The sequence below is a fragment of the Microtus oregoni genome, unplaced genomic scaffold (assembly GCF_018167655.1).
Source record: "Microtus oregoni isolate MIOR12 unplaced genomic scaffold, Mior012 000070F_ref0000104, whole genome shotgun sequence".
Classification (NCBI taxonomy): Eukaryota; Metazoa; Chordata; class Mammalia; order Rodentia; family Cricetidae; genus Microtus; species Microtus oregoni.
In genome coordinates, this window is record NW_024543977.1 from 7,384,378 (window position 1) to 7,411,096 (window position 26,719).

The following is a 26,719-nucleotide window of genomic DNA, read 5'->3' on the forward strand; positions in this document are numbered from 1 at the left end:
GTATAAGTATCTTGATCAGAGGTAGGAGTAATATATAATGCAATATGAAAATATACACTAAAAGTGGTATCAATATGCAAAATGTCCTAAACTGAGAAACATGCATATATACAATCCGACAAAATAACTTTTGTATATATGTAAAAATAATGTAAACAAAAGTAACAAATATTATTTGAGCATGATATACCAATGTAAATTATCCATAAATAATATCTCACAAATATTCACTCTATTACCCACTATTATTATCTCCCCCCCCCTTTTTTTAACAAACAGTTTTTACCCCAACCCTCTGTCTAGTACAAGTAATAATCTACAACCCTTAAACAGTGTTCCCAACCCTATGGACAAATTTTTTTAGGATAAGGGCATTTGTTTTCTGGAATTGCTTCCCACTGTCATGGGGAAGATGTTCTCTTAATGGGATTCTCCAAAAATAAGTGGTGCTTAAGTTCCAAAGTTACTGTCTAGTATTGTTGCAAACAATTTCCAAGCAGTCAATAGGTTGTTTTTTTTTCAAAGTTCTCATTTGGAGTTCTCGCCAGAATATGAGAAGGTGCACCATTTCAGCAGCTGTCTTATAATAGTGCTGTCTACATCACGATGTCGTCTCGGCTAGGTGGAGTGGTTGCTGTGGGGCCCCATCTTCTTCCTGGAAACTTCAAAGATTACTACAGGAAAAGGATCTGTAGGAAAATTTATTGTTCATCATGGAAAACTTAAACATCATTCATATAAACATACATACCCTAAGATATGATTTGACTCTTTCTTGGTTCCTGAATCCTGTCCCAAGCCTTTAAACTGCTGTGGTTCATAGGGACAAGGTGTGGTCATCATAAAGAGCTTGATCCTGAGGATCAGGGTAAAGTCTTTCACCTAGAATTTCGTCTAGGGAAATCTCAAGTCCTTTTGCTTTTTTCTTGTTGCTCTAGAATTCTCACTTCCTCTTCTAAAAAGAAACTCTAAAGCAATTGCAGTCCACTTTCTAAGACTGCTGAGATGAACTGAGCCCAATCTTGAAGCATGGCTTTGTTACTGAAAGCCTACTTTTTGACCATTTCCCTTACAAAGGACGAATGTAGTCTGTAAGCCACAAATGCTTGTTTAATTTCTTCTAGATCAGTCATATATATGGCCTCCCATCCTTGACAACCTTAGGGTACTTGGAGCCAGATACTTTTTCTGATGTTATTACTGGAAAGGCAGGCAGAACTCTTGAGAAGCTATCCTGGAGATTTTTATGTACCAATGAGGTTAAATTTTGCCTTTTTATCTTTTGTTCCTGGTCATCAAATTTGATAATTTCCTCAGTCTTTTCAAATCTGTTTACCACTGCATTTTGTAAATCTGGATCTCCTGTCCAGTGTTCTGCTCTAATGCCCTCATTGAGGATTCCAAGGTATGAAGACTGTCCAGTAGAGATAATATCTCATCCTTGAACATAATCTTTATAGCATGCATATTATCTTCCTGGAGAGACATTCTATCAATCAATCTGTCATACCCCTTTGACAGAATCCGATTGATACACGCAACTGTGTGAATTCTGTCAAATAATGTTTCAGCACCCACTGTCATTGATGGGTTTTATGTGCCAAATCAGCTCTTTCCTTCTCCAGAGTGCTGAATCTTCCTTTAAATAAATTTCTATCAGTCTGTACCATTTACAAAAGTATCTCAGTTAACCAAGTTTTGTTAGTTAAATTGGTTGTATCCTTCAGCTTTCCAACCTCTTTCTTGAGATGATAAAAAAATAAAGTACATAAAAATATTGTAAATGTAATTCTTGTTTGATGCCTGTTTTGTTATATGCAGTTTTACTATGTTAAAGTTAAAACCTTCCTTTTTATTCAAACAGAAAAGGGGAGGTGATGTGGATGTTCCTTCTGTGTGCTATGATTATCATTAATGAATAAAAAATGCTTTGGACCTATAGCAAGGCAGAACTTAGATAGGCAGGGAAAGTAAGGCTGAACACTGGGAAAAAGAAAGGACAGAATTAGGGAGATGCCATGGAGCTGCTGCTGGAGATAGAGTTGCTGTAACTTTGGCTGGTAAGCCACTGCCATGTGTTGATACACAGATTAATGGAGATGGGTTAAATTAAGATGTAAGAGTTAGCCAATAAGAAGTTAGATCTAATGGGCCAAGCAGTGTTTTAAATAATACAGTTTCTATGTGATTATTTCTGGTCTAGGCTAGCCAGGCAGCCAGGAACCAACAAGCAATCCTTTTTATTACAGTGAGGCTTATAAACACAGCCTCCGGCACTTCTGTGTTACCCAGCCACCCTGATATTTTCTTGTGTGTGCTTTGTTTTCTTCCTATAGAACATATTCTACAGTTATCAAAGCATATTTTTTTTTTTTTAGTTTTTCGAGACAGGGTTTCTCTGTAGCTTTGGAGCCTGTCCTGGCACTAGCTCTTGTAGACCAGGCTGGTCTCGAACTCCCAGAGATCCGCCTGCCTCTGCCTCCCGAGTGCTGGGATTAAAGGCATGTGCCACCACCGCCCGGCTCAAAGCATATTTTTATAGATATTTGAAAACATTATATCCACTTTTCTTCTTCACTTTAGCTACTGACTTCTGGGGTTTACCTAATGGTTAATATTAAGCTAATATTCTATGCTAATATACATATAAAATTCTATATGTAGTTATACTATTAACCATTTTTCTGGTGTGCATATCAATGTCAAGTGGACTCAAGATAAGAGGAGGGAATCTCAACTGAAGAATGCCTCCACAAGATTCAACTGTAGCAGAGTACCCTGTAGGACATTTTCCTGAGATTTCTTAGATTTATGGCCCAGTCCATTGTGAATGGTGTCACCCCTATGCTGGTGTTCCCAGATTCTATAAGAAGGAAGACTGAACAGGCCAGCAGGAACAAGCCAGTAAGCAGCATTTCTCCATTGCCTGTGCATCAACTTATGCCTCCAGGTTCCCGTCCCATTGGGTTTCCTGTCTTGACTTCCTGGCTTCCCTTGATGGAATGATTCAAAATACACATACAGAATAAATCTTTTCCCTCCCAAGTTGTTTTTGGTCATGTTTCATCACAATAGTAACCTAACTAAGACATCAATTATCTAAGAGTCTAATGTAATCCAAATGATTTCAAGTAAAGTCGCTTTGAGACAGGATTGTGGTTTACAGATGTTCCCTCCATATAATAGGGTATAATATTTATTTAAACAAGTATCAGGTGTTTACTCGCCAAAAACTCTTTTGCCTTCTTACAGTATAAAGAAGATCTTGGCTATGCCCCCAAAGAAAGGACATGGGTGTGATGGCAGAAGACAGAGTTTTCGTGAGGTTTCAAAAGTCAGTCATGTTGAAGTGAACATTCCAGTTGCCATGGTAAGACCTGAGGTAATCTGTAACCATTTGTGGGAACAAAATCATTTAATCTTGAAAAAATAAATGTCTGAAAACTTCTGACAGCTAATGAAGACTGAGCTATAGTATTACATACATTTTATCAGGGAAACACATGTCTTTTTTTTTTCCTTATTAGAAAGAAACAATTGATTTTTTTTTTTTTTTTTTGGTTTTTCGAGACAGGGTTTCTCTGTGGTTTTGGAGCCTGTCCTGGAACTAGCTCTTGTAGACCAGGCTGGTCTCGAACTCACAGAGATCCGCCTGCCTCTGCCTCCCGAGTGCTGGGATTAAAGGCGTGTGCCACCACCGCCCGGCAACAATTGATTTTCTTGTCTTTAAAACTTGCTTCTGGATAAAGCTAAGCAGCATACCGTGACAGTGCTAAGATTCACAAGTAGGAAGTCAGGCTTTCTTATAACATCTTTATTGGGCCATTGTTAACGTGCCATGAAATGTAACCCTTAAATTACCAGAATTAATAGTGGTTAGTGAATACATAATTAAACAATACTCACCTTCTATAATCCCTAATTTGAGGTGAAATTTTGGAGACACACTGGCCTCACTATAAGAATTTACACAGGAGGGTGCTGTGCAGAACCTTCCACATAGCTGTAGAGAACTTTCCCGGGCTTCTGTGCTTCTCATCAGCATTGTTGACTGATGTTTAATCAGCCTGGTCTCAGTGTTTTCCAGCTCTTCTTTAAAGAACACTAACTTCTGTGGTAGAAGTGGCTGTCCTTCTGAGTCTTTCTCAAACCAATCTTTTCTTTTTATATTACTAAATTTAGTGGCTTCAGATGTATTTCCTTTCGAATCTGTGGTTTGGGAAACTCTGGAGAGCTGGCTGTCTCTTCCTCTCAGCAGAAGTTGGAACAGCTTTGTACCTAGGATGCTGGATCAAGCTCTGGTAGCTGGGTGTGGCGGCCCAAAGAGGCCAAAGGTCAGAGAGTTTGGGACTTGTTTCTTGTTCATTCAATGTTATTGTGCTTCTAACTCAAACAAAGGTCCCACCTAGTTGTAAATCAGAGAGTTCTGCTCTCTGAAGGCTTTTGGCAACAGGTGTGACTCATTGCCAGACCTTGTGCTCCTAAAATAGGGAAGTAGTTAATTCCTATCTAAAACAAAAGTCTAAGGATCCAGCTAAGTTCCAGTTTCCTTTGTGGAAATAACTTGGGATTCCACCCAGGGAGTGGTTTGCCTACAGAGTGCTTGGTCTAGGGCATGAGCAATGGTCTGTTAATACAGTCTTTTGTTTTACTTCTATGTTTTAGGGTCAGGGGTATATTAAGCTGTTAGAAATTAAACACGGGTGAATTTTCAGTACACACTGAAAAATTCCCTCCTGATACTATCCTGATATATATTTCTGCATTTTATTATTTTTCATTTGCTTCTTCATATTCTTTACTGTATTTCTAAATTCCCATGCCTCCACTCTGGAGAAAGGTATTTTTGTCGAGACTGGCCCCGACAGCTGGGTGGCTGGAGATATTGCATTATTCGAGGATGCCTCTTTTCCTGGGGTGGCAGCTGGAACTCCTGTCCTGGACTGAAAGGTCATGTGGAGTGGCAGCTGGAACCTTTCCCCACCTGATGTTGAAAGTTATTATTCTCTGTCCATCCTTCTTGTGGAATGACCATGAAAGGATGGATGCCTAAAGCCAGTGTACTCTGCTCTATGTCTGCAGTGGCTGACACCTCCCACTTGATCTCAGTACCTGCCACTGCTCAGTTGTCATGTCTTATCAGTATCATCAGGTCCAGGTGGGGCTCTGGTTCCTGGGATGTGGTTATTAGGGTAATATTTTTTGAAACAATTTCTCTCTATGTGGAGACTTCAGAGCTCAGGAGACAAGGTGTCCTCACCCACACACTATATTCTGCTAACCTATCACACCCTTCCTATTTCACAGACAGAAATGGGAGACACGTAAGAGGCACTGCCGACGTGAGACTTCAGTTTGGGGATGATTCTCCAGGGCTCTTGCTGAATCCTCAGGGGCACTTTCTTTTCCTTCTTATTTTTCCCCCAGAAAGGGAAATTACCTAATGTTTATATCTGAGTACAGAGAACTTGTAACATTCAGCGGCCTCATTCACTTTTACTGCTCTCTCTCTCTCTTTCTTTCTCTAATATATATGTGTGTTATGTTCAATTATACACATATGTATATATGTACAACTGAAGTTGTTTTAGTTGCTATTAATCTACGTAAATAGGCAGTATTTTGTTACTTCACTTCATTCAGGAAATTGAGTCTCCCTGAATTTTATTGGGATTCATGACACTGTAAAAGCCACTTTTGTAAATATCTCTGAGATAAAATTTCTCACTTTGGAATGCTTGGGACGCTGTATCCCAGCAATGCCCCTAAGACTTTTGTAACCCTATTGTTTATCTTGGAACTTCAGTCCCAGTTTTCATGTTTCTGAAGTCTGAGCATATAGTCATAGTCATGGTCATGGCTGGGTCTTCACACCATATGTTCTCACAGCAGTCTGGATTTGACATCATTTCACAAGACAATTATTTTAGAATTGTGTGATGGGATCAAGTATTTGGAGCCAGTGTTTGCTGGCTCCTTTGTGTTTCATCTCTCCTCCTCTCACATCAGCTCCACCTCTGGCTGCCCTTGGCTGAGACCCTAGTTTGCCAGACTTTATCAACATTTTCCCATTGACCTTGAAGCCCTTTTCACTTCTGTTTTCTCTAGGCCTAGAGACTGCCACACTCATACCTTGTTTTTTTTTTTAAATAGATAAATAAGTTTATTTATTTTATATCCTGTCTACAGCTTCCCCTCACTCCTTTCCCCTCCTCTCATCCACTTCTGTCTCCCCCCGCCCCCAAATCTACTCATCCTGTGTTTTTGTTTAGGAAAGGGCAGGTTTTCATGAGTATCAACAAAACATAGCATGCCAAGCTGTAGTAAGACTAAGTTCCTCCCCATGTGTTTAAGGCTGGGCAAGGCAACCTGGTATGAAGAGTATGGTCCCAAAAGCCTGTAAAAGAGTTGCAGCCAACCCCCGTTCCCACTGTCAAGAGTCTCACAAGAGGATCAAGCTATACACAGCTGTAACATAGATGCAGAGAACCTAGGTCAGTCCCGTACAGGTTCCCTGGTTGTCGGTTCAGTCTCTGTGAGCCCTGATGAACCCAGGTTAGTTGATTCTGTGGTTTTTCTTGTGCTGTCCTTGACCCCTCTGACTCATACAATCCTTTCTTCTTGTGTTCTGCCTAGTGTTTGTGAGTCTTCGTCTGTTTCCATCAGTTGCTGGATGAAACCTCTCTAATGACAACTGGGTTAGGTCTTCATTGGTCACAAGAGATGATCAGTTTAGGTTACATATCTGCTATTGTTAGGAGTCTAAGCTAGGGTCTTTCTTGTAGATTACTGGATTTTTACCTGACCCTGAAATCATCCCCCTTTCTAATCATCTCCTTTCAGTACTCTTCCCCTCTGCACCAAACCCCTACAACCTGTTGATCATGTTCCCTTCCATACCCACCCTCAGTCCGCTCATGAAATCTCTTCATTTGCCCTTCCCAGGAACCCTCCTTGTTACCTAGCTCTCTGAGGCTATGGATTGTAGCATGGTTATCCTTTATTTTACAGTTAGTATATACTTAAGAGTGAGTACATACCATGTTTATCTTTCTTAGTCTGGATTACCTCGCTCAAGATGATTTTTTTTCTAGTTCCATTCATTTACCTTCAAATTTCCTTATGCTCTTGTTTCAACAGCTGAGTAGTACTCTATTGTGTAAATGTACCAGATTTTATTTATCCATTCCTTGGTTGAGGGGCATCTAGCTTGTTTCCAGGTTCTGGCTATTGCGAATAATGCTACTACAAACATAGTTGAGCAGGTGTCCTTGAGGTATGATTTAGCATCCTTTGGATATATGTTCAAGATTTGGTATAGTTGGGTGGTGTGGGTGGTGATATATGCTGTGAATATGTTTTATTACCATTGGTTGATTAAGAAGCTGCTTTCGGCCAATTGTTTAACAGAGTAAAGCCAGGCTGAAAGATATATATGTATATATATATATATATATATATACACACACACACACACACACACACACACATATATATATATATATATAGAGAGAGAGAGAGAGGAGAGCGAGAGAGAGAGTAGGTGGAGTCAGGGAGAAACCATATGTCTGCCTGCAGGAGACAGATGCTTCCACTGGAACCTACCAGAACCTTGCTGATAAGCCACAGCCATGTGGTGATACACAGATTAATAGAAATGGGTTAATTTAATATATAAGAGTTAGCCAGAAATATACTTAAGCTATTGGCCAAACAGTATTGCAATTAATACAGATTTCTGTGTGATTATTTCGGAAGTCTGGGTGGCTGGGAAAAGAACAAGCAGCCTCTGACGACAGATTGATTCCCAGTTGTAATGTGCCTGCATTACTCTCTACAGTATAGTTCACGCTACTGTACCATTCACGAGCTGGACAAGGGCCTGGAGATTTTTTTTTTAAGTATTTATTTATTTATTATGTATACAATATTCTGTCTGTGTGTATGACCACAGGCCAGAAGAGGGCACCAGACCCCATTACATATGGTTGTGAGCCACCGTGTGGTTGCTGGGAATTGAACTCAGGACCTTTGGAAGAGCAGGCAATGCTCTTAACCTCTGAGCTATTTCTCCAGCCCCCAAGGGCCTGGAGATTAAAGGAATGCACAAGAGACATGGATCGTTCGAGGGGAGATAATGGTGAATGCCATTTATTCAAACTTAGAAAAACCTTATATACCTAGCTGCTGCACCTTGGAATTCCTCCCAGGCAGGTGGGAAATTACCAGGTCCAAGATGGAGTAAACAATGGCCCTATAACTAACCTCCAGGAGTGGGGCAGAGGGAGCACAGAGCAAACAGGGTATTTAGCTGGAAATTGCAACAAGATGTCTGGCCAGAAACTGTCCTCAAGATGAACCCCAAGAGGAGGGGTAGACCCATGGGCCCTACAGCTCCCCCTTTTATATAAATTACATGACTAGGCCTGTGTTGGGTGGCATTGGACATCAGGCGACACCCCTTACCTGTCATGGGAAAGATGAAAACACATTTCCTGTCTTAGGTTGGGGCAGCCCCCCAAAACCTTTCCTGTTATTGGCTCACTAGTCACCCATCACCAACTTCAGTCAGATCTATGCTGAAAAATCCTCCGGGGCAATAGCTGAGTGGCGACTTTGACCTGAGCTTGCCTCTGGCTCTGGCACCATGAAAACATGAAGATGATGCTCCAGCACATATAAGCACTCCTTAAGGAGACTCTGCCTGCTCAATCCTTAATGAGTCTGCCCGCAAATTAGAGCCCTTTAAGTAAGGTCTCATTACTGGTGGAAGGAACCCTGGTGTTGTTAACTAGAATAATCTCAAGAGCCAATTTGTAAATTGTGCACTCCAGGGTCTGTGAATAGCAGCATTAAGCATTTTCACTTGTATCTCCTAAGTTGTAGCCTTAGCAGTGGTCTTGAACCAAAATCAATTGCAAAAGTAACTGCAATATTTCTTTGTGAATATAGCTATTAATATTATTTTGAGTGGCCAAGGGATTTGCAACCTGTCCCGATAAGGTATCCATTGTGCTCGCAGAAGCAACTAACTGACTAATGGCAACTCCAGCAGCCATAGCCGCTGTGGCAGCCACAGCAATGCCGGCCATTATGGCTCTTTTACCAAAATTTCTTCTTGTTCAATGCAGGATGAGTTGATCATCATGGGATGTGTTGACAGGTAGAAGGACAGTCCTTGCCACTCAGACCACCACAGCCAGCTCCTCAGGACCCCAGCAACTCTTCAGTTGACAAACCTGCTCAGAAAATTTTAAAACTCTAGAAATATTAGTAGGATGATAAAGGCAGGATGATAAAGTACAATTTTTTGCTGATTGGGAATTAAGAGTCTAGGGGGAGGCAGTAATGCACTCAGACCAAAGTATGGAAGGACTCCAGTCATAACTCAAGATTCCAGGCCAGCAGCAACTGATTGGAGCTGGGCAAATTCTGCTAACAGAAGTATCTACAACTGAGGAATTTTCCAAATTCCTGTGATAATATTTTATGTGGTATCCAAAGACACAGTGGGGTTACCTCTGCAAAAATTCGTAGATAGGAAATAGGGCCAAATAGGGCTATACAATTCTACTGGCACCAGAAAAAGAGGATTCTTTACTAGTGTCTATTTGATCTCTTGGCTCTGTCCTGTCCTCAGGCTCCTGGACAGGAAAATCCACAGCACGACCCACACTGGACTGTCAGCATCCTGTGGGAAAACACAAACAGCCCCTCTTCCCCACACCAGTACAGGATCTGGACCACACCAAATTCCATCTGCTAGGTTCTTCCATTTGACATGAGGCATCATGGAAGAAACTGGCAGCCAATGCAGGTCAGCAGCGGTATGAGATTGAGCATTAGTAGTCAAAAAATTTAAGATGTATAAAATAAAAGATAAATGGTCTCAGAGGTGGGACCAGATTCCCCCTTTTATGTTTTATGCAAATAGGCTTTGAGCGTACCATGCACACATTCCATTATAGCTTGTCCTTGAGGATTATAAGGTATTCCTGTTTTATGAGGAATAGACAACTTAGAACAAAATTTAGCAAAGCCAATTCTGGTGTAGGCTGACCCATTGTCAGTTTTTATAGTTTTTGGAACTCCCATGTAGGTGAAAGCCTAGAGACAGTGACTTTTAACATCTTGTAATTTTTCTCCTATATGGGCTAAGGCAAAAATAAGATGAGAATATGTCTCCACGGTTATGTGAACATATTGCATATGCCCAAAAGAAGGGACATGGGTAACATCCATTTACCATATGTAATTAGGGGCAAGCCCATGAGGATTAATTCCCAAATGAGGAACAGCTAAAAGTTCTGTGCACAGAGAGCATTTTTTCAAAACAGTATCAGTGGCCTGCTCTTGAGATATACTTATACTTTATTGGGGCAATAACCTGGGCCACAAACATTTGGCAGATGACAAGACTATTAGCCAATTCTTGGGGTAATGTTACCCATTGGTAGCATCTATATGGTTCTTTGAAATTTATAGACAGTATACTGAAAGCAAATTTATCAGAATCTTTTGGATGCAAGGGAATGGTGAAAAAACAATCTTTCAGGTCAAAAACTAAAAGATGATATCCTGCAGGAATACCCACAGGCTGAGGCAGCCCAGGTTGAGTTTCCGCCATTATTTCCATACAATCATTCACTGCTCTAAGACCTTGCAGCAGCCTCCATTTACCAGACTTTTTCTTAATAACAAAGACAGGAGTGTTCCAGGGAGAAGTGGATGGCACTATGTATCCTGTCTCTAGCTGTTGTTGGACCAGGGCATGAGCAGCCTGTAATATTTCCTTACTTAGGGGCCATTGCTCTATCCATACAGGTTTTTCAGTTTTCCATTTTATGGGAATGCTTTCTGACTGTTCTGCAATGGCCCCTAAGAAAAAATTTCCCAGCCCTGCATGTTGTCGACGTGACCGTTGTATTATTTTCTTGTCTGCTGAAATCTGCAGGTCTCCCTGCAGATTTTTTTCCTAACTTCTGACCAGGGACAAAGCCCTGGTCTGTTAACATGTGTTGCATGTGTTGCACAGGTTCAGTGGTCAGAACTGCTCCCATAGCTTGCAAAATATCTCTTCCCCACAAATTGAGAGGAAGGTGTTCCAGGGCAAATTATTTAAAAATGCCCTTATGGCAGTCTTCATCCTTCCAGTCTAAATATTAAGTATTGGACTCTGGAGAACTGGCCATTCCAATCCCCTGTAATGCCATAGAGGCTGGATGTAGAGGCCAGGCTGCAGGCCAGTGTTGTTTTTTTTTTTTTAGCAATCACAGAACTATCAGCCCCTGTATCTGCAAGACCTTTCAACCTTTTCCCACTAATAGCTAATGTAAGTTCTTTAAACTAGAAACCCAAAAAGCTCCAGGGAATCCTGTGGAGCCAAACCCCTTGTCCCCTCGCTCTTGTTTAAAGAAAGAAATAGAGTGAAACATGAGCAAAAGCACTAGTTGAGCTATTCTCGCTCCTTGAGGGATGACAAGGACTCCCATACCAGCTTCAATCATAATTCTAATTTCTCCAGTATAACAGTCTATAATCCCTGGTCAAATTTTAATTCCTTTAAGTGCTGAACTACTTCTACCCAAAACTATACCTACTGAACCCTCTGGAATAGGTCCAAATACTCCAGTCCCCAAGGCCTGCACACGCATTTATGGGGTCAATACTGCCTGGGCAGAGATACAAAGGTCCAGTCCTGCACTTCCTGGGGTCCTTGGAGAAGATCATGGACAGTGAGCTATCTCTTTGAGGAATGAATCTGATGGGAGCAGCCCATCTGCTCATTGCCCTTTACACTTGTATTTTGGGGACCATGCTCCTCCTCCCATTTCCTTACATGGGAATGGAATTTCCTTGAATGTCAGTTTTAGAGAGACACTCATTAGCCCAATGGGCCCCCTTTTGACATTTTGGCAAACACCTGGATTTCCCCTGCATTACCCACAGGGCAATTCCCTTTGAAATGTCCTGGTTGCCACATTGAAAACAAGTCCTTGATCTAGCTCCACCTTGACTCCCCCTAAGGGCAGAAGCTGTCCCATCACAGGAGTGCCATCAGGGTCCCTGCATTACCCAATATAGTCATTTAAACTCCTATTTCTATAGGACATATAGCCTCCTGACAGTATTTGTTAGCATTCTCATAGCCCAATTGCTTTATGACAGACATAGCTGTGTCCACATCCCCCTAAATGTGACCTCCCAGCTATAACAGGATAAGGTTCTGTGGGTCCTTGAAGTACCTTAGACAGCTGTTCCCTGCTCCTTTATTAGGTAAAGGTTTCCGTGCTTTAACGGCAATAGCAGCTATCTGAGCATAAACAGCAGGGCCATAAGTAATCTGTGCTGCTAAGCCTGCACACTGTCCTGCACCAGTTAACACTGGTTACAGGTTACACTGGGGGAAGCCCGCGGTGTCCACGCCGTCCTCCTGCATTTCACCTAGCCACAACAATCTCCTCTGGAAAGAAAGGCCCTGCAAAGCCGCCTTTCTTCTTTTTCTAATTTGTTTTTTAGCAGTATAATCTCCCTTTCTAAAGTTTCTTCTTCCTCTTCTATATCCCTTTTAGTACTTTTAACTACCCACTCCTCAAAACTCTTAAGAGACTTCACAGATTCTTCAACCTGAATCTCCTCAAAGGTTTTTGCCAAATTTTCTAATTGCTTTTTACTTTTACCTGCTTCCAATCAGAAATATTAAAGCCCCCTGCTTGTAGAAACCAGGGATTAAACTCTCTCAAAATATTAGGCAATAAACTACCTCACACAAAAGAAAACTGTCTTAATGAACTCTTGTGCTGTCTTACTTTTAATACCAGTGCATTGTTTCTCTAAAAGAACTATCAATTGGCCCGTCAATCAATTGGTGCCTTGCTTTTTTAAAAGTACTATCAATTGGCCCCTTAATACTGAATTACTAGCACCCATTTTGAATTCATGTACATCATCAATTTCTTTTTTTGATTAATGCATTTTTAATTGATTTTTATTGAGCTCTACATTTTTCTCTGCTCCCCTCTCTATCTCTCCCCTCCCCACTTCAACCCTCCCCCAAGGTCCCCATGTTCCCAATTTATTCAGGAGATCTTGTCTTTTTCTACTTTCTACTTCCCATGAAGATTAGATCTGTGTAAGTCTCTCTTAGTGTCCTCATTGTTGTCTAAGTTCTCTGAGATTGTGGTTTATAGGCTGGTGTTCTTTGCTTTATGTTTAAAAACCACATATGAGTGATTACATGTGATAGTTGTCTTTCTGTGTCTGGGTTACCTCATTCAAAATAATGTTTTCTTGCTCCATTCATTTTCCTGAAAATTCAAGATGTCATTATTTTTTTTTTCTGCTTTGCAGTACTCCATTGTGTAAATGTACCACATTTTCCTTATCCATTCTTTGGTTGAGGGGCATTTATATTGTTTCCAGGTTCCGACTATGACAAACAAAGCTGCTATGAACATAGTTGAGCACATGTCCTTGTGGCACGATTGAACATCCTTTGGATACATACCCAAAGTGGTATTACTGGGTCTTGAGGAGGGTTATTTCCTAATTTTCTGAGAAATCACCACACTGACATCCAAAGGGTCTGTACCAGGTTGCATTCAGACCAGCAATGCAAGTGTTCCCTTTTCCCCATAACCTCTCCAGTATAAGTTGTCATCAGTGTTTTTGATCTTGGCCATTCTTACAGGTATAAGATGGAATCTCAGAGTTGTTTTGATTTTCATTTCTCTGATGACAAAGGATGTTGAGCATTTCCTTAAGTGTCTTTCAGTCATTTTAGATTCTTCTGTTGAGAGTTCTCTGTTTAGGTCTGTACTCCTTTTTTTTTTTTTTTTTTTAAATTGGATTATATGTTCTTTTGGTGACCCATTTCTTAAGTTCTTTGTGTATTTTGGAGATCAGACCTCTGTCTGATGTGGGGTTAGTAAAGATCTTTTCCCATTCTGTAGGCTGTCATTTTGTCTTGTTGACTGTGTTCTTTGCTTTACAGAAGCTTTTCAGTTTCAGGAGGTTCCATTAATTAATTGTTTTTCTCAGTGTCTGTGCTGCTGGTGTTATATTTAAGAAGTGTTCTTCAGTGCCAATGCGTTTAAGTGTTCTTCCCACTTTCTCTTCTATAAGGTTCAGTGTAGCTGGCTTTATGTTGAGGTCTTTGATCCATTTGAACTTGAGTTTTGTGCATTCACCATCAATTTCTTACCTGCTGGCCAGCCTTCCAAGAGTGGTCCCCTTCTTCCTGATCTCGCTGATGGGCCTCCAACTGTAATGCCTGTGTTTCTTTCTAGGGTACAGTTCGCGCTACTGTACCTTTTGTGAACAAGACAAGGGCCTGGAGATTAAAAGAGACATGGGTCATTTGTGCGGAGATAATGCTGAATGCCGTTTATTTAAGCTTAGGAGAAACCTTATATACCTAGCTGCTGCACCTTGGAATTCCTCCCAGGCAGGTGGGAAATTACCAAGTCCAAGATGGAGTAAACAATGGCCCTATAACTAACCCCCAGGAGTAGGGCAGAGAGAGCACAAGAACAAACAGGGTATTTAGCTGGAAATTGCAACAAGATGTCTGGCCAGAAACTGTCCTCAAGATGAACACGAGAAGGGGGGTAGACAGGTGGGCCCTTCACCCAGTTTTCTGAGAAACTGCCACACTGACTTCCAAAGTAGCTGTACAAGTTTGCAGTCCCACCAGCAATGGAGTGTGTTCTCCTTGCTCCATATCCTCTTCAACATGAGCTGACACTTGTGATTTTGATGTTGGCCATTCTGGCAGGTATAAGAGTCCTTTTGATTTGCATTTCCCTAATATTTAAGGATGTTGAACATCTTCTTAAGTGTTTCTCAGCCGTTTGAGATTCTTTTGTGGAGAATTCTCTGTTTAGATCTGTACCCCATTTTTAATTGGATTATTTGGTTTGTTGATATCTAGTTTCTTGAGTTCTTTTATGTTTTAGAAATCAGCCCTCTGTTGGATGTGGGGTTTGGGAAGATCTTTTCCCATTCTGTAGGCACTGTTTTTTCCTATTGATGCTGTCTTTTGCCTGACAGAAACTTTATAATTTGCATATTACATATTATACAAATACTAACACAAATGTAAATTGGAGGTGAGGGCGTAGAATGGAAGAGAGCTTACCTAACTTGTGCCAGGGCCTGCTTCCAAACCACAGCAAGAAGATGAATCTAAATTGTTTATGTTATTTTTAATTTATTTTATTTTAAAGTATTTTGTGTATGACTGAATGTAGATATGTGCATGTGAGTGATGGTACCCTCTGAGACCAGAAGAGAGCATTGTATCCTTTAGAATCAAAGTTTCAGGAGGTTGAGCTGCCTGCCAAGCACTGGGAACCAAACTTGGTCCTCCAGAACAGCAAAAGTGCTCTTAACCCCTGAGCCATCTCTCCAACCCTATAAATATAAACCCTATAATACTTGTTGCTGACTTTACATATTCAAAATGGTAGCCTACTTTTTCAGGCACTGAAATTGTTCTCTGAGTTATTGATGCAAAGCTAGAGCATTAAACTCAGAACAGGTCATTGGATTCGGATTTTAAATAACACACCACTTTCATTTGTTTTAGGGAGAAGCAGCAGCGACCGAAAACTTAGTGTGCATTCAAGAGAATCCAGGCGCTACAGTCCTAACTCAGATGGAATTAGAAATGAAAGAGCTCAAATCTGCCCTCTCTGAAGTCCATGCCCAAGAACACTTAGTTAAGAAGGATCTGGAAGCCCTGAAGCAGCTCTACCAAGGCGAGCTAGAATGCATAGATGGCATATCACTGGAGTTGTGTATGTGAGTGGGAAGGAGCCACAGCAAGCCAAGCCCATGCCTCTCCACAAAAGCACAGTGCTCAGTGAGCCCTGTTCACAAGATCTGTAGACTGTGAAAGCTGTCAGACAGTGCAGTTCTGGAAAAATTGTTAATAAATGAGCCTCCGTTAGTCCAGGACAGTTTTTATTTCTCCGTTTTTCATTTCATATGGCATTTCCTATTTTTCTATTCTCATAGAGTTGATCTTAATTGTTTATGCAAATTTCTAAGTGACAGTTTGTATTGTTAAGTTGTATAGGTTAATTTTTCAGAGTTTTCATAAATATAGACATCAAAGGTTTAGCTGTTTTTAGAAGATCATAACCTTCAATTGCTGCTGATACTACTCCTCTGGGTACATTCTGGCATTGGTAATTTAATGTCCCTCTGATTTTTATTGTTACCACTAGAGGAAGCCTGCAGAGTGGCTACCATTTGTAGCCTCTTCCTCGGAATGCATTGTTGGAATACAGGAGAGGACCAACACAAAACTGAAGGCAAACAGAAATCCCAGTATGGTTAGCCTTGGTAAGGATGCACTAATAGCCCCAGAACCAGTCACTTCTTTAGACCTCAACTTCATGTTGCTGTTTTGAATTATTCCTGAGACCCAAACACTTCCAGCCTATGAGTGGATGAACAGATAAAGAAAACTGATACTGATTATTTTCCTTGGGGGTTTTACAAATATCCACAGATGAGTTTAATAAACTTCGAAGATATATGCATATAAGCCATTCTGGCTACTCTATCCCTCCACCATCCCTTATCTTCCTCTCATCCCTATCAACCTCCTTTCTTCCCTACTTGCCTCTTTCCCTGAATTCATAACTGGATATCAACATGTAGAAAAATGAAAATAGGTCCATGTCTAACACCATGCACAAAACACAAGTCCAAATGGACCAAAGACTTTAACATAAAGCCAAGACACTGAATCTCATAGAAGAGAAAGTGGGAAGTTTGAACACAGTGGCACAGGAGACCACTTCCTAAATATAACCCAAGTAGCACAAATATGCTTTCTTTTTTCCATTTTATATTTTTCGCTTCTTTGTTAAAAATCAGGTGTTCACAGGTGTGTGGATTAATATCAGGGGTCTTTGATTTTGTTCCATTGGTTCTCCTGTCTGTTTTTATGCTAATACCTGGCTGTTTTCAGTACTATGGCTCTGTAGTAGAGTTTGAAATTCAGGATTGTGATGCCTCCAGAAGTTCTTTTATTGTACAGGAGTGGTTTGGCTATCCTGGGTTTTTTGCTTTTCCATATGAAGTTGAGTACCATTCTTTCAAGGTCTGTGAAGAATTTTGCTGGGAGTTTGATGGGTATTGGATTGAATATGTAGATTGCTTTTGCTAAGCTTGCCATTTTTTTTATTCTTTTTTCTGCTTTTTAAAATTTTTGTTTAATTTATTTATTTATTAAAGATTTCTGTCTCTTCCCCACCACCACTTCCCATTTCCCTCCCCCTCCCCCAATCTAGTCCCCCTCCCTCGTCAGCCCAAAGAGCGATCAGGGTTCCCTGCCCTGTGGGAAGTCCAATGACTCCCCACCTCCATCCATCCAGGTCTAGTAAGATCAGGGTTCCCTGCCCTGTGGGAAGTCCAATGACTCCCCACCTCCATCCATCCAGGTCTAGTAAGATGCTCGCCTTTTTTTTTTTTTTTTTTTTTACTATGTTGATTCTGCCTACCCAAGAGCATGTGAGATTGTTTCACTTTCTGGTGTCTTCTTCAATTTCTTTCTTCATATATTTAAAGTTCCTGTCATACAAGTCTTCCACTTGTTTGGTTAGAGTTTACTCTGAGATATTTTATGCTATTTGTGGCTATTGTGAAGGGTGATGTTTCTCTTATTTCTTTCTCGGCCCGTTTATCACCTGTGTAAAGGAGGGCTATTGATTTTTTTGCGCTAATATTGTATCTGGAATATTGTAACTGGAATTAGTGTTGATGTTGAATTCTAATTAATATTCTAGTTAAATCTAATTAATATTGTAACTAATTAATTCTAGTTAATATTGTAACTGGAATTAGTGTTGCTGTTGAATTCTCATTTTAAGGGATGTTGATCTGATAAGATACATGGAATTATTTCAATTTTTTGTACCTGTTGAGGTTTGCTTTGTTACCTAGTATGTGGTCAAATTTTGAGAAGGTTCTATGAGGTGCTGAGAAGATATATTCTTTTATGTTTGAATAGAATGTTGTATAGGTGTCTGTTAAGTCCATTTGACTCATAACATCTGTTAGTTCCCTTATTTCTTTGTTAATTTTTTGTCTGATGACCTGTCCCAGTGGTGAGAGTGAAATGTTGAAGTCTCCCACTATTAGTATGTGGGGTTTAATGTATGATTTAAGCATTAGAAGTGTTTCTGATATATATGATGGTGCCCTTGTATTCAAGGCGGAAATGTTCAGTATTGAGATTTCCTTTTGATGGATTTTTCTGTTACTAATATGAAATTTCCTTCTTTGTCTCTTTTGATTGATTTCAGTTTGAAGTCTATTTTGTTATATGTTAGGATAGCTACACCAGCTTGTTTATTAGGCCCATTTGATTGATAAATTTTTTTCTCAACCCTTTTCTCTGAGGCAATATCTGTCTTTGAGATTGAGGTGTGTTTCTTGTATGCAGCAGAAGAATGGATTCTGTTTTTGTATCCAATCTGTTAGCCTGTGTCATTTTATAGGAGAGTTGAGTCCATTTATATTAAAGGATATCAATGACCAGTGATTGCTATCTCCTGTTAATTTAGTTTTCATTGTTGGTGATGTTATTTTCTGTGTTTTTCCCTTTTTAGGATTTTCTGCTGTGAGATCATCAATTCATTGTGTTTTTGTTGGTGTAGCCAACTTCCTTGGATTGGATTTTCCTTCTAGTACTTTGTGTAGAGCTGGGTTTGTGGCCAGGTATTAGTTAAATCTGGTTTTGTCATGGAATATCGTGTTTTGACCTTCTATGGTGATTAAAAGGTTTTCTGAGTATAGTAGTCTGGGCTGGCAACTGTGGTCTCTTAATGTCTGCATAGTGCTTGACCAGGACCTTTTGGCTCTCTTTGTCTCCATTGAGAAGTCATGTGTAATTCTGATAGATCTGCCTTTATATGTTACTTGGCCTTTTTCCTTTTCAGCTCTTAACATTCTTTCTTTATTCTGTATGTTTAGTGTTTTGATTATTATGTGGTAAGGGGACTTTGTTTTTGATCCAGTCTGCTTGGTGTTCTGTAAGCTTCTTGTATCTTCATAGGCATATCTTTCTTTAAGTTGGGAAAGTTTTCTTCTATGATTTTGTTAAATATATTTTCTGTGCTTTTGAGTTGAACTTCTCCTTCTTCTATACCTATTAGCCTTAGGTTTGGTCTTTTCATTGTGTCCCATATTTCCTGGATATTTTGTGCTAAGCTTTTGTTAGATTTAATGTTTGCTTTGGCTGATGAGTCTATTTTCTCTATATTATCTTCAGTGCTTGAGATTCTCTCTTCCATCTCTTGTATTCTGCTGTTTATACTTGCATTTGTGGTTCCTGATCATTTTTTCATGATTTCTGTTTCTATAATTCCCTCAGCTTGTGTTTTCTCTATTTTCTCTTTTTCAGTTCTCAAGTCCTGAATAGTTTCTTTTATATGTTTGATTGCTTTTTCTTGGTTTTCTTTATAGGATTTGTTGATGTCTTCCATTTTTTTTGTTTGTCTTTTCCTCCATTTATTTGAGGCAATTTCTCATTTCCTCATTAAGAGTTTCAAACATTTTCCTGAAGTTATTTTTTAGGTCATTTTCTTCTGTTTCTTCTATATTTTGTTGTTCAAGTCTTGCTGTTGTAGGGTCACTAGCTTTTACTGGTGTCATATTGCTCTTTTTGGTGTTGCATGTGTTCTTACATTGTCTACCCATCTTTCCTCTGATTGGTGTGGTTGTGGCTGTCTGTGACTCTGGTGATCAGTCTTCCAGGTGCCAGTGGATCCAAGGCTCAGATGGTTGCTCCTCGTGGTGCAGTCAGGGCCACAGTTTCAGTCATTGCATTGGTCACTCCATGTTCACGTAGGTTTCTCAGTGCTCCCAGGGTTTGCTCTACTTCTGTCTCAGGGCTGCTCTGGCCTAGGTCGCTGGCTTAGTCCTATTTTCATAAATGTACCTGGTCTGGATCCCTCTGGTATTATTCTTATTTTTAATTTATCCAGATGCTGACCTGTTTAATTAACGTGTGCTTGGTTGGTTGGGTATGATCACAATAAGGGCTCTAATTACAAAAGAAAATGAAGTTTGGAATTTACTAAAAAGGTCCTGGAGTGCTCACTGTCATTGATTTAATTATTTTTAAAGAATGGATGCATTTAACTTTTTTTGTTAATGCACACTTTCATTAGGGTTTAAAAATACTGCCACCTGTAAGCTCAGGCATACCTGGAATGTTTGGCCTCAACCCCTCCAAGGCGTCAGGCTGGCTGTGCATCATCACTATCCTAGAGTTTGTCTGCACCTTTTTTAAGTTCACTATCCTAAGTCATAACCAAATGCTTGGCAGGAAGATACATAGCTTCATATGAATATTTGTGTTTAAAGGAATTTGAGATGGATCCTTTTCTGAATTTAGCAAATCTACAATACTAAAACAACTAACTTTTTTTTGCCATTTTCTTAAAAAAATATGTTATTTGCTTTTTACTGATCATATCTTTGCTTATATTAAATATTTTATTGCTGCATACTTTATATTAAATATAATATAAATACTTTAAATACTAATTATATTAATAATTATAATGGATAAATACTTTTCTATTAAATACTTTTTAAATACTTTAAGCAAATATTTGAAATTTCAAAATGAAGCTCATGTATGCCTTCACTTGAATGAAATGGCTCAGGTAGTAGTTGGTACCAAGAGCCTTTAAACAGCATGGAGTGCAAGAAGGTGGATCACTGGTTTCTACTCAGAGAGCCCTGAAGCCTGTATGCATTTCCTATTATCTGGAGCATACTGTCCTATGGGGCTCCCTATCCAATCTTATGATAGTTGTGTGTGTCATTCATAGTAAACATCCATTCTAGGAAGCTAAAAATGGTTCCAATAATGACCATGTCAATGAAGCTGAATCAGTCATTGAATATGTAAGGAAAGAAATTCTATGATGCTTGATTTATTTAAAATATTTATCTAGTGTTTGACCAATTTTTGACCTAGAGAAAATTTTCATAAAATATTTCAAAAAAGTACAAAAATGCAGCAGGTGATTTTCACACTTTGCAGTTATCATTAGATTATCTGTCTGTTTCTGTGCGCATTGACTCATAGCGTTGGTAGCATTTTACCTTAATGCCCAGAACAGTAGTGCAGGCCTCTGTTAAATGAGGCCTCTCCTTTTTTTCCCAGATTGTCCTGACAAAAATCACAGACTTTAGAATGTAAGATTCCTTAAATGGATTTACATTTAAATAACTGAAAGAGGAACATTGAAATGCTGTTCTCATACATAGATCATGAGAGTCCAGGGAACCAGTTTAACTACTGCTTTATGGTGTAAGTGGTGAAATCCTAGATCACTGACAATTCTCATGATTTTGTTAGCATAATTTCATATTTTCTGGGGAGTAAAAAGCAGACCAGGGCCTAAGTACTTCAGAGCTGTGAACCTGGACTGCTCCATGGAAAAGGAGAACCATCAGTTGCTTCTGCAGGGAACTGAGTATGGCATGGGTGTGTAATGCCATCCATGTCTCCTAGCAGAGAAACCTGAGACTGCCTGCATCATAAGGAAAAGGTGCGGTCTTTATTGTGAGCACAGCAGGGTCTCTGACATAATTTGGACAGGGTTTGGAGGGGGAATGGGGGTTGGAGGGGGGAATTCTGTAGTCAGAGAAGACCTTTCTGAGTGTGTTTGTCTGTCAACTAAAGGGTGAGGAGGAGCCAGACATGTGGCATTCTAGATGAGGAAGACAGTGGCCTGTTCATCGGTTAATCTTTGTGTCCTGCAATAACTCGGTAAAAGGAAGTAAGTATGCTGTCTTAGTTAGGGTTTCTATTGCTGTGAAGAGACATCATGACCACGGCAACTTTTATAAAGGAAAACATTTAATTGGGGCTGGCTTATAGTTCAGAGGTTTAGTCCATTATTATCATGGTTAGACATGGCACACGCAGTCAAACATGGTGCTGGAGAAGGAACTGAGAGTTCTACATCTTGATCCTATGACAGAAACGACTATGAGGCAAACTGGATGTGGTTTGAGCATACATAAGACCTCAAAGCTCACCCCCACAGTGACATACTTCCTCTACCAAGGCCACACCCACTCCAGCAATACCACATCTTTCTACCTCTATTTTTGTATAAGAGTATGCTTATATTGTATTGATACATCTACCATATCACAATATACATTTCTACCTCTGATACTATTTATGTAATAACATTGTTTACATTTGATATATAATGACATTGTTTACAGGTAAAGATCATTGTCTTCATATATTGCACAGTTGTTTATTCTCTTAGTTTTCAAATTAGATAGCTATTGAGAATTATATGTTTGTCATATTTATTTTTAGGTTAATCAGGTCTTTTAGATACATAGAGATTATATTTAGTATAGATAGTATAATCTTCAGCCTCTTCAAAGAGCTGTAAAAAATGGCCTTTAATCTAACCTAGAATTCTGTGCCAACGAGACACAATTACTCCTGGCAATGCCACTCTACTCCCGAGAGAATGTTGAGCACCAAAGACACTCCTCTGGGAGCTTGTCTTCTTGGCAGAACTGGCCTTTGGGTTAAGAAAAGCCCATACCTCAACTACTGACTAAGATATGAAACAGAATTGTCTTATCTTGCCAAGACAGGATAGGATAATTCTAAGAAAGTTCCTTGCATTTGATAATGGTATGTCAGTTATGTTAGGCCTTAGCCAAAGTTGGTTGACTCAACATTGCAAACGAGACTTTGGGTGATTGCCCAGGTAGTCAGTTGTCTCTGTCATTTGTTGCATGTTTTGGATATCTCTCATTTGTTAAATAATATTTATTCCCTTCTCAGATCTTTGATGGAGTTGAAGATTATATAATTGTAGTTACTCTCTACATTATTTAGACTCCTTGAGATAAAATGTCTAGCAAAACTTTTGTTCTCAATATTGTTTGTTATATTTATCATTTGTTATTATTGTTTATAATTGTATTTGGTTTAGTTCTGTCTTCTTTAGACAAAAGGGGGAGATGTAGGGTTAAGCCAGCCCCTTAGGGGGAGGGCTTGCCTCTGGCGAATGTTTACTTATAAATCGGGCGCGCGGGAGCCCGCGCGTTCCTGCTTCCTTCTGCTTCCTGTGCTCCGTGGGAACCTTGGTCCTGTAAGTTTATTTCTTCATGAAAGCTGTATATAGTCTTTACAATCTGCCTGCATTTATTTACGCTGCTACATTAACATCTCCTAATAGTGCTATTCCCTGTGGGTCAAGCATTCAAACACATGCGTCTGTGGGGCCATACCTATTCAAACCCCCACAGATGCTGACCATCATTTTTAGTTTGTAAAATACAGACAAGAGAATATGAAAGTGTAACTTTAATAAACAAATCTTTCCTTACAAAGGCTTGGCACAGTTCTAAGATGTTTTCTATGGATCAAGAAACAATTAAACACTGTATCTAATTTGTGAATGCGTTCATTTAAACATGATCCAGAGAACAGTTTTTTTCTGGGCTAGAGAGACGGCTGAGTAGTCAAAAGCATCTGCTGCTCTACCAGGGAACCCAGGTTGGATTCCTAGCATCAACATGGCAGCTCACAACCATTTGTAACTCTAGTCCCTGGGACCAGACACCCTCTTCTGACTTTCTAGCACACTGTACACATGTAGCACACAGACATACATGTAGGGAAACACCAACATAATAATAATAATAGTTTAGAAAATGTTTCTAATGGTCATTTTGTCCAAACATTTTTCCAGTTAGGAAGTTTAAGCCTTTGGGTTTTGTTGTTGTTGGTGGTTTTTTTTTTTTTTTTTTTTTTCGAGACAGGGTTTCTCCATAGCTTTTGGTTCCTGTCCTGGGACTAGCTCTTGTAGACCAGGCTGGCCTCGAACTCACAGAGATACGCCTGCCTCTGCCTCCCGAGTGCTGGGATTAAAGGCGTGCACCACCACTGCCCGGCACTAAGCCTTTGTTCTTAAATGAAACTAGTTTTTTAAATTTTTCTGTTGAGAAACAAAAACAAAATTCAGGTGACGGTGGTACACACCTTAATCCCAGCACTTGGGAAGCAAGTGTATTTCTTTGAGTTCGAAGCCAGCCTGGTCTTCAGAGCAAGTTACACCCTGTCTTGAAAATTCAAAAACCAAGCTGGGCGATGGTGGCGCACGCCTTTAATCCCAGCACTCGGGAGGCAGAGGCAGGCGGATCTCTGTGAGTTCGAGACCAGCCTGGTCTACAGAGCTAGTTCCAGGACAGGCTCCAAAGCCACAGAGAAATCCTGTCTTGGAAAACAAAAAACAAACAAACAAAAAAAAATTCAAAAACCAAACCAAAGATGTTCTGTTTACACTTGATACAGAATATTTGCTATTCTCTCCTCCAGCTGACTAGTTTGCTTACTAAACTAACTCCTGCCATTGGAAATAGTTTAGATGTTGAGTGCTCTGTTGTAGTAACAGTATTTGACCAAGCATGGCCAAATATCTAGTTTTTAAAGATACCACCTCAGTTTGGGTGTAGGAGGTAAGAGTTAGGCAAAGATGAATGATAACACGTAAGTACCATCATCTAGGATTTCCAAAGAATGAGCTTGGGAAAGTTGTAAAACAGGTATTTGGAGAGGTGGTTTAGCAACGAAACAAGGATAAACTTGATGAAACAGACTGTGGGAGCATTTAGAGTCCCTCCTAGAGGAACTGGCAGGTGTGGAAGAGGGACTCCCATGAAGCACATTAGGTGTGGAGCTCAACCAGTCTAGGTATTCTCTCTGTCTTCATCCTGAAAGTGGGGCTGACTTGAGGTTCTCTGATTACAATTTTTACCTCTCTCTCTTTACTCTACATTTATCTCAGAAGGACCCAAACCCTCACCACCATTTCTGCTTCTTATCCATTTGTATTGATTTATTCTTCCTTTATTTTTATCTGTATCAACATAGAACACACAAATGAGTTTCCTCTACTCACATCCACAGTAAATGCATCAGTGCCCACAGCACTGCCACTGTCCCTTTGCTTCAAGTGACTGACATTGTGAGTGCTTTTTGTTTTTTTTTTTTAATTTGACTGACCCCTCTCAACCATAATTGTTTTTACACATAATGTTCTTTTTCTCCAGGAGCACCTGGAATTCAGCCTGGTGTCCCAAACAGCAGAGAAAGAAATGACACTTCAACCTGTCTACAACCAACCGCAGCCTTTCTTGAACATTGTAAACACTTCTATGGAATGAAAGAAAGTGGGTGTTTTGAGAAAATCCAACCTAACTCCAGATGTGTGAGTTCCATTGCTCAAAAAATGAAACACACACAAAAAGCAAGACTTCTCTAAAAATTATTAATCCACAGAAATGGACTTCATCAAGAATGAATTAGATGATAGCTCAGAAGAACTCAAAGAATGATATTAATATATTCAAAGAAATCAAAGAAAATTCTGAATGAATCCCAAGAGCATACAAACAGCTGAATAAAACAAGGAAGTCAGTATAGGATATGTAGGTGAATTTCTTCTGAAATGTTGGGAATGAGAATTACTATGTTAAACAAAAAGCTTGTTAGAAAGACTCACCAAAAACCTGTATCAGGGAAGAATAGGATACCATTATGTGAAGTCATGGTAGAGGATATAGGATACCATGGTAGAGGAATAGGATACCATTATGTGAAGACATGGTAGAGGAGCCACACTCTGATTATGACAAAGATAAATTGATAAAATGAAAATAACATCTAGGATCTACAGAACACTGAAAAGATAAATCTATAAACCATGAGAAAAGAAAAAGGCAATTTAATGTTAACATAATCAGTAATGTCACAGTAGAAATTTCCCAAAACTTATAGAAGAGTCAATCCATGTTCAGGAGACATTCACCATACCAAGTAATATGCAGAACAAAGAAACTTTATTGAAAGTGTAAGGGAGAAAGTACAAGTCAGATATAAAGGCAGGGCCTTCAGGTAACAGCTAATTTCTCAACGCATTTCTCAAGCCCTGAAAGATAATACCAACCCTGAATATTATACCCAGCAAAGCTGTCTGTCATGATTGAAGGAGAAAAGAAAAACTTTTATGATAGAAATAGGTTAAGCTAATGATCGTTATGTTACGATACGGGTGAGAGGGACCTTTGTGGAGTTCCATAGCAGTTTGGTCCCAAATTTTGGTAGGTAAAAGAATGCACCATGCAAAGAGAACTTGAGTGTGGCATTTATTGAGAGAAGGTATTGAGAGGGTGTGGGGGAGGGAGGCACGGGAGAGACACACAGAGAGAAACAGAGACAGACACAGAGATAGAGAGAGGGAGTGAGGAGAGAGGAGAGGCTAGAGAGAGGCCTAGAGCTGCTTCTTTCGGCATGAAGAGAGAGATAGGGGTGGGCAGAGCTTGCCTCTTATAGGGACCTTTGCACCTTTGTACAATCAGGGCCTTACATAGAGGGGTGCCAGGTTCCCAACAAGCAGGGCCAACGTGTGCCTGGATACTCACACCTTAGACCTCCACAGATGCTTTTTGAAGGCATCTTTAATACCCATAATGGTAGAGGAAATAATAAGCCATACTTGAACTATACTAAGCAAACAAGTAACAGGAAAAACACCAAACCCTAAAAAATTAATAAAATGCCAAGATTCAATCATACTTTTCAGTAATAATTCTAAGTATCAATAGCTTAAATTCCCTAGTCAAAAGAAACAAGCAGATTGGG

General features: G+C 39.8%; 1 pseudogene; it reads left to right on the forward strand.

Annotated features, from left to right (window-relative positions):
* Positions 1 to 15,808, forward strand: part of LOC121440713 — a 73,422-nt pseudogene extending 57,614 nt beyond the window's left edge.
* Positions 15,809 to 26,719: the final 10,911 nt, after the last annotated feature.